The sequence below is a fragment of the Pan paniscus genome, chromosome Y (assembly GCF_029289425.2).
Source record: "Pan paniscus chromosome Y, NHGRI_mPanPan1-v2.0_pri, whole genome shotgun sequence".
In the NCBI taxonomy this organism is placed as follows: domain Eukaryota; kingdom Metazoa; phylum Chordata; class Mammalia; order Primates; family Hominidae; genus Pan; species Pan paniscus.
The window spans coordinates 17,095,807-17,111,154 of record NC_073273.2 but is presented as its reverse complement, the minus strand read 5'-3'; the positions used below and the strand labels follow the sequence as shown (position 1 = coordinate 17,111,154).

General features: G+C 37.6%; 1 long non-coding RNA gene across 1 annotated transcript in view; it reads right to left on the bottom strand.

Moving 5' to 3' along the window:
• Positions 1 to 605: 605 nt before the first annotated feature.
• Positions 606 to 15,348, bottom strand: part of LOC129395728 (uncharacterized) — a 30,662-nt gene continuing 15,919 nt past the window's right edge. The window contains exon 3 of the long non-coding RNA XR_008622985.1: positions 606 to 1,077. This is a non-coding gene — a long non-coding RNA (uncharacterized LOC129395728). The remainder of the gene's footprint in view (positions 1,078 to 15,348) is intronic.

The window sequence follows — 15,348 nt, the reverse complement described above, 5'->3', positions numbered from 1 at the left end:
GTTGGCTTTACAACAAATTGAATATGGATAATGTAACCGCTTATCAAATTCCACACATATAAAATTGTGGATTAATTAAAAAATCACACAACCCATATATTTTGGGTATCTCATATAAATTTCTATGTACATGTGCAAACTTGCAGTGTGCAAATATGTGTCTACATCTAAACATGTACAACTGCATTGACCAACAGTTAGAAAGTTAGAAATTATTCTCCCATTTTACCATTTCCTTTCCTTGAAGTTTGTCACAAATATAATTTTTCCATCTGTTCGAAGCCTACTCTCTGGAGGCGTGTAATTTATGGATACAGTAAAGCCATAAAATAATACAGGGTTTGTATCAGACAAAACAATAACACTCGTGTTATAAAAGATCCATTGTGAGAAGAAAGTTATACTTCACATTACTACAAATACAGAAGTATGCTTTCATCAAAAGCTGAAATCAGTCAATATAATTTGTTTTTAATGTTTTACTTAAAATAATTTTAAAAGGATTACTCAAGTAGAAAAACAGTATTGGTAATAAATAATGTTGAAGAATTACCTTTAATTTGTTGATTAAACTGTAAGTAAAACACTAAAAAGTACTATGTAATGTAGTTTAATGAAGATTCTTCATGGTTTTCATAAAATAAATAGTCTCAATGGAATATTTTAAGATTGAGAAAGTTCCATATATCATTGTATTGTACTTTCACTTTATTATTTGCTTGCATGTCATAACTGATGGAAATAAAAATATTTATGTTTACACATATGCAAAAAGTGGATTTTTGTCTATGTTTTCTAGTGAGACAAAGTTACCAATAATTTCATCTGTATGGGAAAATTTTTACAAGCCCAAAGTTCTTAACTTTCTTTTCTTTTGACGTTTCATATTTCAGCCTAGGTATGAGATGGAATTGACTGTGGTCATTCTTTGATTTCACTGTGATTACTGAGTTTCTGATACAGTGTTAGGAATGTATAGACTTTAAAGCTTGCTTTCTTCTTCTTCTTCTTCGTCTCCCTTTGGACCTGTATATGTGATTTCTGCAGTAATGTGCATCGTTATCTGACATACAGTTGCTGAAAGATACAAGCATAAATATAATTCTTAGTTTCAGTGAATCTTTAGGAACAGACAAGTAAAACTGAAAGATAATTATGGTATGAATGTTAGTAAACTGTTTATCACAGAGGTACAATAAGGGTGAAAATAAATTTAAAAATACATGCCTCATCCAACACATGAGGTAGTAAAAATGAAAAATTTAATTTGACATAAAGAGCCATTTCAAAGTTATGGTTATTTCTGGTGAGAGCTAGTAGCTCAGAAACCATGAGGAAGTCCTGCAAAGCCACATGATGGATTTGCAGGTCAGGATGGGAAGCCTGGGTCTTGGGGAGGGTTCCAAGGTCCTGGTCAGGTTGAGGTCCTCCTGGGGCTCGGGGACGTCTCAGTGGGAGAGCTGGGAAGGGGAAATGCATGCTTCACCCCAGCTAGCAGGCCACCTCAGCCCACCTAGATGAAACTGTCCCTTGACTATCCTCTTTCTCCTTCTTGGACAGGCAGGTGGAGGAACTCAGCCATCCTGAGTACTGGTGGAAGGATGAAGTTTGCCTGTCATCGCAACATTTACTTCCACAATGAAGTGATCCTTAAGGAGTACTGCATTGGAATTCTTAATAAGGAGTGCCTCCCCGCATGGTAGAGGGTGTGGTATGTGGGAAGCTAGGTCTGGCATGAGCCTTCCCAACTCCTCTCGCTCCAGGATAGAGGGTGACTGGCTCCACTGTGTCCAGTGGTTCTAGGGTCATGCAGGTGAAGGCCCCAGTTTCAGGCAGGACACACCTAACTGAGTTTCTTCAGCTGGTTGGCTGATGGTGACTGCCCAGGGTATGACGGGTTGCTGAGGTGGGGTGGTGGTGGGGCATCATGGGAAGGGACCTTGTTGGTCATTGCTTGGCGTTGGAGGAATTGGCTTTGAACCAGAACCTGACCTGTCATGACCACTTTGCCCAGTTCCCCAGATCATCAGCCAGGGCCCGTGGCTCAGTCTCATGCAGCACTACCCAAGGGAGTTAGGCCCTCAGAGAGGGAACAGAGAGGAGGCTGGGGAGCAGCCCAGGGCTGGGGGATGAGAGGCCTGTGGGTCCTGGAGCTAGGACACACATAGCGAAGCCAAGGCTCAGGGAGGAGACTGTGGTAAGCAAACTCAGACCATGCATGGGCTGGGGGAGAAAGGCCCGTCAGGGAACTGTAGTACCCACATTTCAGGATTGGGGAACCCTAAGCCCCTCAAGAGGCATAAGTAACTAAGATCAGTGGGTGAGAAGCCAGGCTCAAGGGATAGCTGCCTCACCATCCCTTGCTAGCTTCCTTCTCTGCCCTGAGGCCTGCTACCACCTGAGGCTCAGTTTGGACTCAACCAGGGTGCTCTCACCCTCCACACAGGTGCCCACCTGAGGCCCGTCTAGGTCTACATCCTCCCAGAATGGCTCTCCCAGGCCTGTCAAGTTCCATTTCCATGACTCCAGCCTCCCCAGATGTGCTTTCTCCCTTCTGCCATCCTCATTCTCCCAGCCCCTGCCCACCCCTAGAAAAGACAGGCCACCACACAGGGAATCTGGAGGACTGCACGGGGCTCACAGGGCCGAAAATGTGAAGAGATGGCAAAATGGAAGGGGACCTTCTGTGTGTGTCCAGGAAGGCAATCTGGCTGGATATTAAGGCCCACCTCACTATTGGTGATGACACCCAGCGTTTCTTGGCCCTGAGCATGTGCACACAAACACACACATTGTCCATGGCATTGACGTCAATACTACCTAACTGATCCTCAGATTCTATACAACCCCTATAAAAATATCAGTGACCCATTCTTCATAGAAAAACAATCTGAGAATCCTAAATTTGCTATGAAATGGCAGAAGATCCTGAAGACTCAGAGCAATCCAGTACAAAGTTCAAAGCTGGAGGCATCATAGTACCTAACTTCACAATATACTACAAAGTTTTATGTATCGAAATAGAACAGCACTGGCAGAAAAGCAGAGACATGAGCTAATGAAAAGCAACAGGGGACCAGGACTAAGTCACTGCATTTACAGCACATGACCTTTTCCCAAAAAAGCAAGAACGCCCAATGCAAAATTAAGTATCTTCTATAAACTAGGTTGGGGAAAACCTGAATATCCACATAAAGGATTTTACAAGTAGATTATTTCTCACCAAACTCCATTGTCAGACCTGCGATGATAAAAGTACCAGAAGAAATCACAAGGAGGAAGTTGCATGACATCCATGTGGGCAATGAGGGTCTCAAAGTGACTGCAAGAGCACAGTAAACACCATCAAAAATAGAGAATGGAGTTATATGAAACTAAAGTGCTTCGGCACACCAAAGGAAACTAAACAGAGGGAAGGAACATCCTACAGGATGGGAGAAATTATTGGATTACCATACGTCCGTTAGTGGGTGAATATTTACAATACATAAGGAACTCCAACAACTCAATAGCATGAAAACAAATGGGCTAAGGAGGTGAATACTCGTTTGTGAAACTAAGACAAACAATTTCGCAAAAGACACACTAAAAAGCACTCATCATCCCTAATCCATCAGAAAAATCAAACCACAATGAGATTTCATCTCACTTCAGTCAGAATGCTTATTATCCAAAAGACAAAAACAAAAACAAAAAACAAACAAACAAAAAAACAAAACTCATTTCTGCTAAGGATGCAGAGAAAAGGAAATCATTGCACACTTTTAATGAGAATGTAAATTAGTGCAGGCATTACAAGAAGTTTTATGGATTTTATTAAGTATAGAATCGCTGGGCGTGGTGGCTCACGCCTGTAATCCCAGCACTTTGGGAGGCCGAGGGGGGTGGATCACGAGGTCAGGAGGTAGAGACCATCCTGGCTAACACGGTGAAACCCCGTCTCTACTAAAAATACAAAAAATTAGCCGGGCGTGGTGACGGGCGCCTGTAGTCCCAGTTGCTCGGGAGGCTGAGGCAGGAGAAAGGCATGAACCTGGGAGGCGGAGCTTGCAGTGCGCCAAGATCGCGCCACTGCACTCTAGCCGGGGCGACAGAGCGAGACTCCATCTCAAGAATAAAAATGAAAAAAGAGTCTCCAGAAATCTACGAGTAGAACCACCCACCATATGATCCAGCAAATCAGAATACCGGGGCACACGCAGAGGTACACAAATCAGTATGCTGAAGCGGTGCGTGCACCCATGCAATTATTGCTGCACTCTTCACAGTTTCGCTATGGCCAAGATACGGAAGCAACTTGAGTGTCCCTCAATTGATGAGTGGATAAAAAAATAGGGCACATAAACACAATGGAAAAATGCGCTGCATTGTCAAAGAAGGAAATCCTGCCAGTTGTGACAATGTGTGTGAATCTGGTGAATGTGTGCATGCCATTTTGTTAAATGACATAAGCCAGTTATCAGAAAGGCAAATAGCCCACTACCTCGTTCCTATATGAAATCTAAAAGCAGATCTCACAGAAGTAGCGACTCCAATGGTTGGGGTGGTGTTTAGTGAAGAGGGTATACTGAGGAGATGTTGGATCAAGAACACATATTTCTAGTTAGAAAGGAGGAATTGGTTAAAAACCTTTTCTGCAGCATGCTGACTTTAACTAGGGATAACACATTCTTTCTCTAATAAATGTAAGATGGGGCATATCACGTTTTATCACCTCAAAACGACAAGTGTGTGAGGTCATGCATGTGTTGATTACTTTCCACTATTTAAACTAGGAACATTTAATTTCATTATGCTATGCACTTGAGAAACTCCGCTGGTACACTTTTGATTTAGGTTAAAAAAGAAAGTTTTCATTACCGTTATCCCCCTTCAGTCACAGAATGCTTCAAGTAGAATGTTCCAGATGTCTTAAACTTTAGTATCAACCACATGTAATTACATCCTTTCACCTGTACTATTCCTCTAAAAAAATAAACGTTTTATGGTGATGCAGATAATTTTGTAGTCCTTCTAAAGACTTCTGAAACATTTTAAGCTTGTAAATTTTTAAAGAGAAAGAGCCTAATTAGAAAACTTGTGCAGCTTGCAAGGGAGATGTAATATATGCCTAATTTTGTTTCCATTTGTGTTCAAAGAAACAAAGAAAAATGTTCAACAAACAACACAATTTACTCTCGTATTGTATTTGCTTTTAAGCATGTATAGCTGAGCAATAACATCAGGCATTTTGCATTACATGTAACAATGTATTCTGAAAATTTTAATATAGATATTACATCTAAACAGATAGTTTTCAAATAGCATTAACAAGTACGAAATTACTTGAAAACCATTCCTTTTCCTTTGAATTCCTCAAAAACTTCATGGAGGAAGTTATTATCTACTTCTCTCCACAAAACCAACATGTTTCTTTCAGTAATATACAGGTAACAATGCAGAAATAACATTTCAATTTTCAATTTGCAAACAAGGTTTGGTATGCAATAACCATTATTTTGGATACTTGCTTTAATATCTGCTTCAGTCTCCTTTTTCAGGTTGACTTTCCCCACTATCTCCTATAGATGCCACTTAACTTGACCTACGATATGCTACATGAGGAGCAGGGTGCACCCTATCCAGAGAAGGTGTATTCCTTCAGTCTTTTCTGCCAAAGTGCTCATGACCACACGAATAAAAATCACTGCAACTGCTTGAGTAACTCTCCCGACTTCTGCCATATCTATCTCGAGTATTGTTATAATCGTGATAGCTGCTTCCACCATAAGACATCCCAGGTCCTTGTGCAGGTGGTGCACCATGAGAGGTCCCAGCAGAGTTGATAAAATAATATGTTGGGCTACATTTAAACATTTTTACTGCTATCACTAAAGCATGAACTAATTAAAGTACTATTTGGAAATATCTGCTTTCCTCTGCCTTTGTTGACAGGATAATAATTAAGCCTGAAATAGTAGAAGGTTTTATTTAAAATAAGTGTAAGAGTAGTATTTTGAAGCTTGACAAGTTTAATTCTAAGGTAAATGTTGAGTCACATTTTCTGAACATGAACTGAAGTTCTCACTTTCATATCGTTCCCTATATTTTATACTGTTAAGAATACTCATTATTGAAGCACGTTATATTTGTTCTTTATAATTTTCCTTAGAATTTCGTGTAAATAATGATCTGATCTATTAAATGTAATTCTATAATTTACAAATCCATCCTGGACCATTACCATATCTCTGAAATGCATCTCTGTAAGAACTTCCACTTACTCATTGAGAAAGATCTCTACCACAGGCCTCAGAGTAGCCACCACGATCACTAAATTGAAAAAAAAAATAATAAAAAAGTGTTCTTAATGGCAGAAAGAACAATTTAAGAAATCAATTTAATAAATCCAGATAACATTATAGTACTTATATCCTGTAGAGGAATGTTCATCCTGACTAGAATGACCATAATCACAGTATGCATAGCCTCTAGGTGGTGGAGCATAATCCCTAGCTTCTCAGGAACTTGGATGATGTCTGTGTGCATGAGTTTAAGCAACAAATTTTAAATTTTTAAATTCTAGTATCCAAAAATATATCTAAATAACAACTTAAACACAATTAAATTGCCAAACATCTAAATAGCTATTTCTCCAATAAAATAGGCAAATGCCCAGAAAGCACATGGAACAGATACTCATAATCAGTGATTCAGAAAATGTATTTCGAATCCACAACGAGATACCATACTTCACACACACACACACACACACACACACACACACACACACACACACACTGGAATGGCAGTAAAAGCAGGAAATACCAAGTGTTTGAGGGGATGTAGATAAACTGGAACCCTGATACAATACTTGTTGGAATGGAAAATGATGCAACTTCTATGGAGAAATGTGGTGGTTCCTCAAGAAAACAAACATAATTATCATAGAACCAAGCAATTCCACTTATATACATACCCAGAATCGAATAAGTGTACTCAAACAAATATTGGTGCATAGAAACACTGTGGTGGAAACACCCCAAATAAAATAATGGGTTAACAGTTTGTGGAAGGAGTGAAGTGCTGCAATGTAAATGAACCTTCGAAACATCATGCAAAGGGAAAAGAGACAGATGCAAAAAGTCATGTAGTGTTTGAGCCCATTAACATTAAGTACCCACAACAGATAAATTCAGAGGTGGAACACTGACTGGTGTTTGCTAGCAGCTGAGGGAAGGGAGAAAATGGAAGGAACTGCTTAACTGGTAGTTGGAGTTTTAGCTTGGAATCATGAAAATGTTTCGGAACTCGATGGAGGTAGTTGTTGCATGACACAGAATGTATTAAAAACCACTTAACTCTTTACCTTATAATGTGTACTTTTGTTATGTGAATTTCATCAGCACAACAAAAAAAATCAACTATTTAATTTCATTTTTCCTTTAACTCTCCTTAATTGCATAACCATCATCTCTTGGTGACATATGGTCATTTATCCAGGAAGCGATTGTCACTCTGCATGGAGGACCTCCATAATTCTCTCTTCCACGTGATATGGGATATTTAACACTCATGTGATGGAACATTATGTAAAGAACACCAGATCTGAAACACTATTTTCTCTTCTCTCAAACAACTTTTTAAAATTATTGCTTCTATGACTCCATTCTTTGTTTCCTAAATTACTAGCCAATCATGACACTGTGAATATTTCTTATGGCTTTGGATAATCCCATGGCTCCCGCAAGGCCAGTTCTTCTAATGAAGCTGAAGGCTAACACTAATTCTCAGGTAAAGTTCATTTGCAATGTTAATAACAACTTAGTTATTATTTTCCTCTTCATATGAATGACTGATGACTACTAATGACAGAGGGAAAACATGTAAAACCATCAAACTTTTCACTGATTTTAAAGTTTACATAAATTGTCCTTTCTCAGCTGAAGAAGGTAAATTTTCCCATGTTGTTAAATTCATCTCACACACACAAATACTGCTACCTTTGAATGACTACATGCTAAATTTTTACATAAAAGTTCTCCTTTATCTCTAAGTGGCTGGCTCTATATTGACTCTAAGTGGCTCTATCTCTAAGTGGCTGTCTAATGTTGACAAATTAAAATGTATTAGTGAAGATTTTCTAATGATGGCCAACATTTACTTTTATTTCAATAACCAGTAACGTTAAAGGGGTCATTACAACATTGTTGCTATTTCAAAATAGAGAAGGTTCTTCTTTAATATCCTCTTCACTAGCTATTCCTTAAATGTCAGTCTTTCACGTATGATATGTTCACGAGCGAATTTTCCAATGAAATATGTTGGCTTTTGTGTCCTGAAGTCAATAAATACCTAGCTTCACTGACAGTCTACATATGAAATGTAAAATTGAAAATGTCGGTTTTCAATTTCCTCCATATTAGGATGGAGGACTAAGTAAGAATTTTAATTTGTTCTGCTTAAACTTCTTTGCTAAGAACTTTTATTTATTGTCTTGCTTTCTTCTGTTTAGTCTGCGATCTTAAAATTATCCTTCTGAAAAATACTGCTTCTATTAAATCCTACTGCTCACCTCGTGTTGCTTAGTTCTGAGTACTCTCCTCAAATAATTTCAAATTTTACACTAAGGATCTTCTGTTAATGTTTAAACCTCCCGGTACAATCTTAATTATTGATTTACATCCCCTTATATTTCACAACACCGTCCTTCTGCGATGCTCACTTAAGAATATTGAACTCCTTCATGTCTACCTTTCAAGCCTTGAATTTATTTTTAAATTATATTTAAGCCCAGTGACTCCTTTTCTGCTAAATGCTCTTGTAGTTCTTTTGAATCTTCATATAAGCAGGAAGAATGCCTTGCACATAAGCTTATTGAGGTCTCAGAAGCTGGATGGCCCAGCTCAGTGGCTGACGCTGTGAGCCAGTGTAGAAGGCTGAGGCAGCTGGACTGCTCAAGCCCCAGGCTTTAATGTCAGTTTTGAAAATGTAGTGAGATCCTCTCTCCACAAAAAAATAGGAAAAATGTTTAGCTAGGTGTAGTGGTGCATGCCGGTAGTTGCAGCATCTCAGGAGGCTGAAACAGGAGAATTGCTTGAGCCCAGGAATTTGAGGCTGTAGTGAGCCATCATCTCACCAACGCACTCTGACCTGGTAAGAACAAGACTCCAACCCAACAAAGAAGCTGAACAAGCAATTTTCAGATTGGAACATCAGGGGACCATTACCATGGCACCTAGGAAATGGAAGAATTCATTAGATGAAGAAGCCTACCATCAAAGAATACTGCTAGGAGCTTTTAGAAAAATAAAGGGGAATCCTCTAGCAAACACAGGATTAAAAGAAACGTTGGCCTCACTCTAATCAATTCCTTGATCTGCAATGAGAAGCTGGAGTATTTCTTCACCATAAACCTGAAACGTACCTAGTGAGAGAGAAACTATACTCAAAGTGATCGATCACCAATTAAGCCAATGTGTATGTCACTTCTATTTTGTTTGATAAACTTAAAGTTAAGCATCCAGGTAAAATGGCTCATTTTTAGTCCTACAAAAACTATGGTCTTTCTATCAGGTAGCATTTACCTTGGCCTCCCATCCAACTATTGCTTCTTGCCACAGCAGAAGGAGCAGATTTTTAGGAGGAGGCCCTCCACTTCTTGAAGAGGGACCACTTTTAACTGGAGTGAGTCCCCTAGAATAACTCATGTTGAGATCAAGAGTGTATCCACCATCATCTGCATTTCAAAGAAACTCTTTTTTTTCTTTTTCTTTTTTTTGAGGTGGGGTCTTGCTCTTTCACCCAGGCTGGGGTGCAGTGGCACGATCTTGGCTCACTGCAAGCTCAGCCTCCCGGTTCATGCCATTCTCCTGCCTCTGCCTCCTGAGTGGCTGGGACTACAGGTGCCCGCCACCACACCTGGCTATTTTTGTGCGTGTGTGTGTTTTTAGTAGAGACAGGGTTTCACTGTGTTAGCCAGGATGGTCTCGATCTCCTGACCTCGTGATCTGCCCTCCTCGGCCTCCCAAAGTGCTGGGATTACAGGCGTGAGCCACTGCGCCCGGCCTCAAACAAACTCCTTAGTTAACTAACATCACTGTTTCTTAAATGGCTAAGTTTTAGTTTTTTATAAAGATTTTCTACATATTATAATCTTACAAATTCACATTTGTCTAAACTAATAAAATTAACATTTTTATATGAAATTAGTACAATTCAAGCAAGAAAACTCCATTTAGAAAATCTAGAAAGAAACTCAAGAATCATAATATTTTCTATGAGAGAGATGTGGGAAAAGTAGGGAGTGAACAAGGAGCAGATATTGATCAGTAAAATATCTAAGTATACTATACATAAAAATATTAAAAGAAAAATGATAAATGACTTTATATCATTCTGTTATGAGGAAAAATTTTCAAAGCATATGATAAAGATAAACTAAATTCTATTCAAAGAAACTCAAATATTTACAATATCAAAAAGTGACACATCAGGAAAATACCTTACCTCTAAAATTTGTTAACAGAATATAGAATTCTTACAATTCCCTTATAAAACACTAATTTTCAGATTAGACTGTTAAATTTTAATAATCTTTAAGAATTGCATATTACATAATATAAAAATATTTTTCATATATCTACAAAAAATATAGACATATGCCAATTGCCAGGTGGCGTTACAGGTTAGAATACACACATTCTCTTACATGACAGAATATTATTGAACCTCACCCTCAAGATCAATGGAGACAAAATAATCATGAAACTATGCATCTTAAAATGGAGCAAACACTGCAATTTCAGCTTCAAAAGAACATCTCCAGTTAATTACACATCTGGTTATTAAAACCCAAAAATAAATGATAGATTTTTGAAGGTTGGTTAATAGACAATACAAGTTAACTGATATATTTATTTATTTATTTATTTATTTATTTATTTATTTATTTATTTGTTATTGAGATGGACTCTTGCCCTATTACCCCAGGCTACAGTGCAATCATGTGATCTCACCTCACTGCAGCTTCCACCTCCCAGATTCCAGTGATTCTCCTGCCTCAGCCAAGTAGCTGGGATTACAGGTGCAAGCTACCATGCCAGGCTAATTTTTTATACCTTTAGGAGAGACAGGGTTTCACCATGTTTGTCTGGAACTCCTGACCTTGTGGTCCCCCCATCCCATACTTCCCAAGTTCTGAGATGACAGGCATGAGCCATCTCACCCAGCCCATCCAATCATTTTGTTTTGTTTTGTTTTGTTTACAAATATATGGTTAGTTTTTCTTTTTTACGTAAAAATCGACCCCTCATTTCTATGGTGTAAATCACTCATAAATATCATTTTCAGTGACTCATCCTTCAGCAAAGAAAGATACATATATATCTGTGAAGCCGTGGTTATTAGACCTTTCCAGAGTCACTGACTGTTTTCAGAAATTAAAGTTCTACGTTTCTTAAATTGAAAATGCTTTATGGCAGACCAATGTACAAACTCTCTATCAAAATTACAACGCAATAGATTTGCATAGATGTTAGCACATGTATACACAAAAAAACAAATATTGCAAAATCAATCTTAAATACTGAGTTACTTTTTTCCTGTTGGAAAATTTTAAATATTCCATCCTATTTTGATGTTACAACTGATATGAAGTTCTGGGCCCCAAAGTTGAAAACTCTAAAGTATAATGAATATAAATGAGTTCTGCAGAAAACTTGTTGAGTGCAGGCAATCAGCATTCATAAACACAACTCAGTTTCAAATTTTTGTTATTTCAGTGCAAAGTTATTACAACTTTAAAATGAATTTTAGATATTAGTTCAATCATTCTGATAATACACCTTTAGTACTTAGAAATAATTGTATCTGTAAGTTAATTTTCTGTTCATAAAGGAAATAGATAAAATTGAGAAAATTTGATATCGTCAAACTTACTTTCTTTCAGTCCTGTGGTTCCATTTTTATATTTTAAAACATTACCGAAGTGTCCTTCCTATGAGAGAAGCCACCCTCTTGTTCCTCCACTACTTCGTCTTCCAGATCTCAGACTTCCTGCAGGTATCCTGTTTTTTGAAGAAGGTGGTGGTCTCCGCCTACCACAACTTTGAAAAGGTGGTTTCCTGGCTTGTTCTAGTTTTATTGCTTTTCCGTGCAAAGACTAAAAGTATTAAGGGTACTATCAATAACACTGGCACATTTAACCTAAGCACATTTTACAAACATTTTTTACATCAACTATAGTTCATAGTTAATTAGGTGATGCAAAGATGTTGGAAAAAGTGTTTTTGGAGTCACATGCCTTTAAAATGCCTTACTTGAGCAAAGGCTAAACCCTTGGGGAAGTAATCTAGGCAGACATTTGGAGGAAGAGAATTCCAGGCAGACAAAATAACCATTGAAATAATTCGGAGACTAGAATTAAGCAAGTAGTCATACTCCCAACATGTGGCAAGATGAACAAAGGAAAACACTTAAGTGAGATCAAAGACAAATCCTTTTGTTTATTCTGAGTATAATTCTGACTACTTGGAGAACAAACTGTAAGCTGCAAGTGAGTATCAGATTCAAGCAGAGAAACTAAACAAATGATGATGCTTCAACAAATGTAATGGCAGAGGAGGTGATACATGCAGTCGTTTCATGTGACTGTATAAGTTGTGCTTTGCGTAAAGTTACTTGGCTGAGGGCATAAGTAATATGCAGATAATGATGTTGAGTATGTAGGTGATTTTTTATTGTTTTGAACTTTCTTCTAAATTCCCTCTGGTATTTGATTTCACTTTTTAAACCAGTGTTACAATTATTTATACCTAAATGTTACATGGAACTCATGTAGTATGTACCATGTAAAATTTATTACTGTCAATCAAGTAATATGAAATTTACATGTGATAGAAATGTATAATTTATACTTTTAAGTTAATATCTTATAATTTAATATATATAAACCATATAAGCTATATAACTAACTTATAAATCTAAGTATTCCTAAACATACATAATATATGTATCTGTATATGTCATAACTAACATATATGTATTGCATATAGATGAAATGTATGCATTATATATTTTAATACAGATATACTATATGTCTATATGTATTTCCTTTTTTATATACTTTAAGTTCAGGGGTACATGTGCAGATGTGCAGTTTTGTTACATAGGTATACACGTGCCATGGTGGTTTGCTGCACCCATCAACCCATCATATACATTAGGTATTTCTCCTAATGCTATCCCTCCCCTAGCCCTCCAGCCCACTAAAGGCCCAGTGTGTGATGTTGCCTTTCCTGTGTCCATGTGTTCTCATTTTTTAACTCCAGCTTATAAGAGAGAACATGCAGTGTTTGGCTTTCTGTTCTTGTGTTAGTTTGCTGAGAATGATGCTTTCCAGCTTTACCCATGTCCCTGCAAAGGATATGAACTCATACTTTTTTATGGCTGCTTACTATTCCATTGTGTATATGTGCCACATTTTCTTTATCCACGCTATCACTGATGGACATTTGGGTTGGTTCCAAGTCTTTGCTATTGTGAACAATGCCTCAATAAACATAAGTGTGAATGTGTCTTTATAGTAGAATGATTGACAATCCTTTGGATATACAACCCATAATGGGAATGCTGGGTCAAATGGTATTTCTAGTTTTAGATCCTTGAGGAATAACCTGTCTGTACTCCACAATGGTCGAACTAATTTACACTCCCATCAACAGTGTAAAAGCATTCTTTTTCTCCACATCCTCTCCAGCATGTGTTGTTTCCTGACTTTTTAATGATCACCATTCTAACTGGCCTGAGATGGTATCTCATTATGGTTTTGATTTGCATTTCTCTAATGACCATTGATGATGAGCTTTTTTTCATATTTTTGTCAGCTGCATAAATGTCTTCTTTTGAGAAGTGTCTGTTCATACCCTTCACCCACTTTATGATGGGTTGGTTTTTTTTATTGTAAATTTGCTTAAGTTCTTTGTAGATTGTGGATATTGGTCCTTTGTCAGATGGATAGAGTGCAAAAATTTTCTCCTATTCTATAGGTTGCCTGTTCACTCTAATGATAATTTCCTTTGCTGTCAGAAGCTCTTTAGTTTACTTAGATTCCATTTGTCAATTTTGCTTTTGTTGCCATTGCTTTTGGTGCTTTAGACATGAGGTGTTTGCTCATGCCTATGTCCTAAATGGTATTGCCTAGGTTTATCTTCTAGGCCTTTTTTGGTTTTAGGTCTTACATTTAAGTCTTTAATCCATCTTGAGCTTATTTTTGTATAAGGTGTAAGGAAAGGGTGTAGTTTCAGTTTTGTGCATATGGCTAGCCAGTTTTCCCAACAACATTTATTAAACAGGGAATCCTTTGCCCATTGCTTGTTTTTGTCAGGTTTTTCAAGGATCATATGGTTGTACCAGTGTGGTGTTACTTCTGAGGCTTCTGTTCTGTCTCACTGGTCTATATCTCTGTTTTGATACCAGTACCATGCTATTTTGGTTACCGTAGCCTTGTATTATAATTTGAATTCAGGTAGCTTGATGCCTCCAGCATTGTTCTTTTTGCTTAGGATTGTCTTGGCTATGCGGGCTCTTTTTGGCTCCATATGAAGTTTAAAATACTTTTGAACAATTCTGTGAAGAAATTCAATGGTAGCTTGATGGGAATAGCATTGAATCTATAAATTACTTTGGGCAGTATGGCCATTTTCATGATATTGATTCTTCCTATAATGAGCATGAAATGTTTTTCCATTTATTTGTGTCCTCTCTTATTTCCTTGAGCAGTGGTTTGTAGTTCTCCTTGAAGAGGTCCTTCACATCTCTTGTAAGTTGTATCCCTAGGTATTTTATTCTCCTTGTAGCAACAGTGTGAATTCACACATGATTTGACTCTCTGTCTGCTGCTGATGTATAGGAATGCTTGTGATTTTTGCACATTGATTTTGTATCTTGAGACTTTGCTGAAGTTGCTTATCAGCTTAAGGAAATTTTGAGCTCAGACAGTGGGGTTTTCTAAATATACAATCTTGTAGTCTGCAAAAACAGACTACAAGACTTCCTCTTTTCCTATTTGAATACCCTTTATTTCTTTGTCTTTCCTAATTGCCCTGGTCAGAACTTCCGATACTGTGGTGAATAGGAGGGGTGAGAGAGGGGGCATTTTTGTCTTCTGCAGGTTTTCAAAGGGAAAGCTTCCAGGTTCTGCCATTCAGTATGATATTGGCTGTAGGTCTGTCATAAGTAGCTTTTATTATTTTGAAATATGTTCCATCAATACATAGTTTATTAAGAGTTTTTACCATGAAGGGGTGTTGAATTTTGTGGAAGGGCTTTTCTGGATATATTGAGATAATCATGTGGTTTTTTCATTGG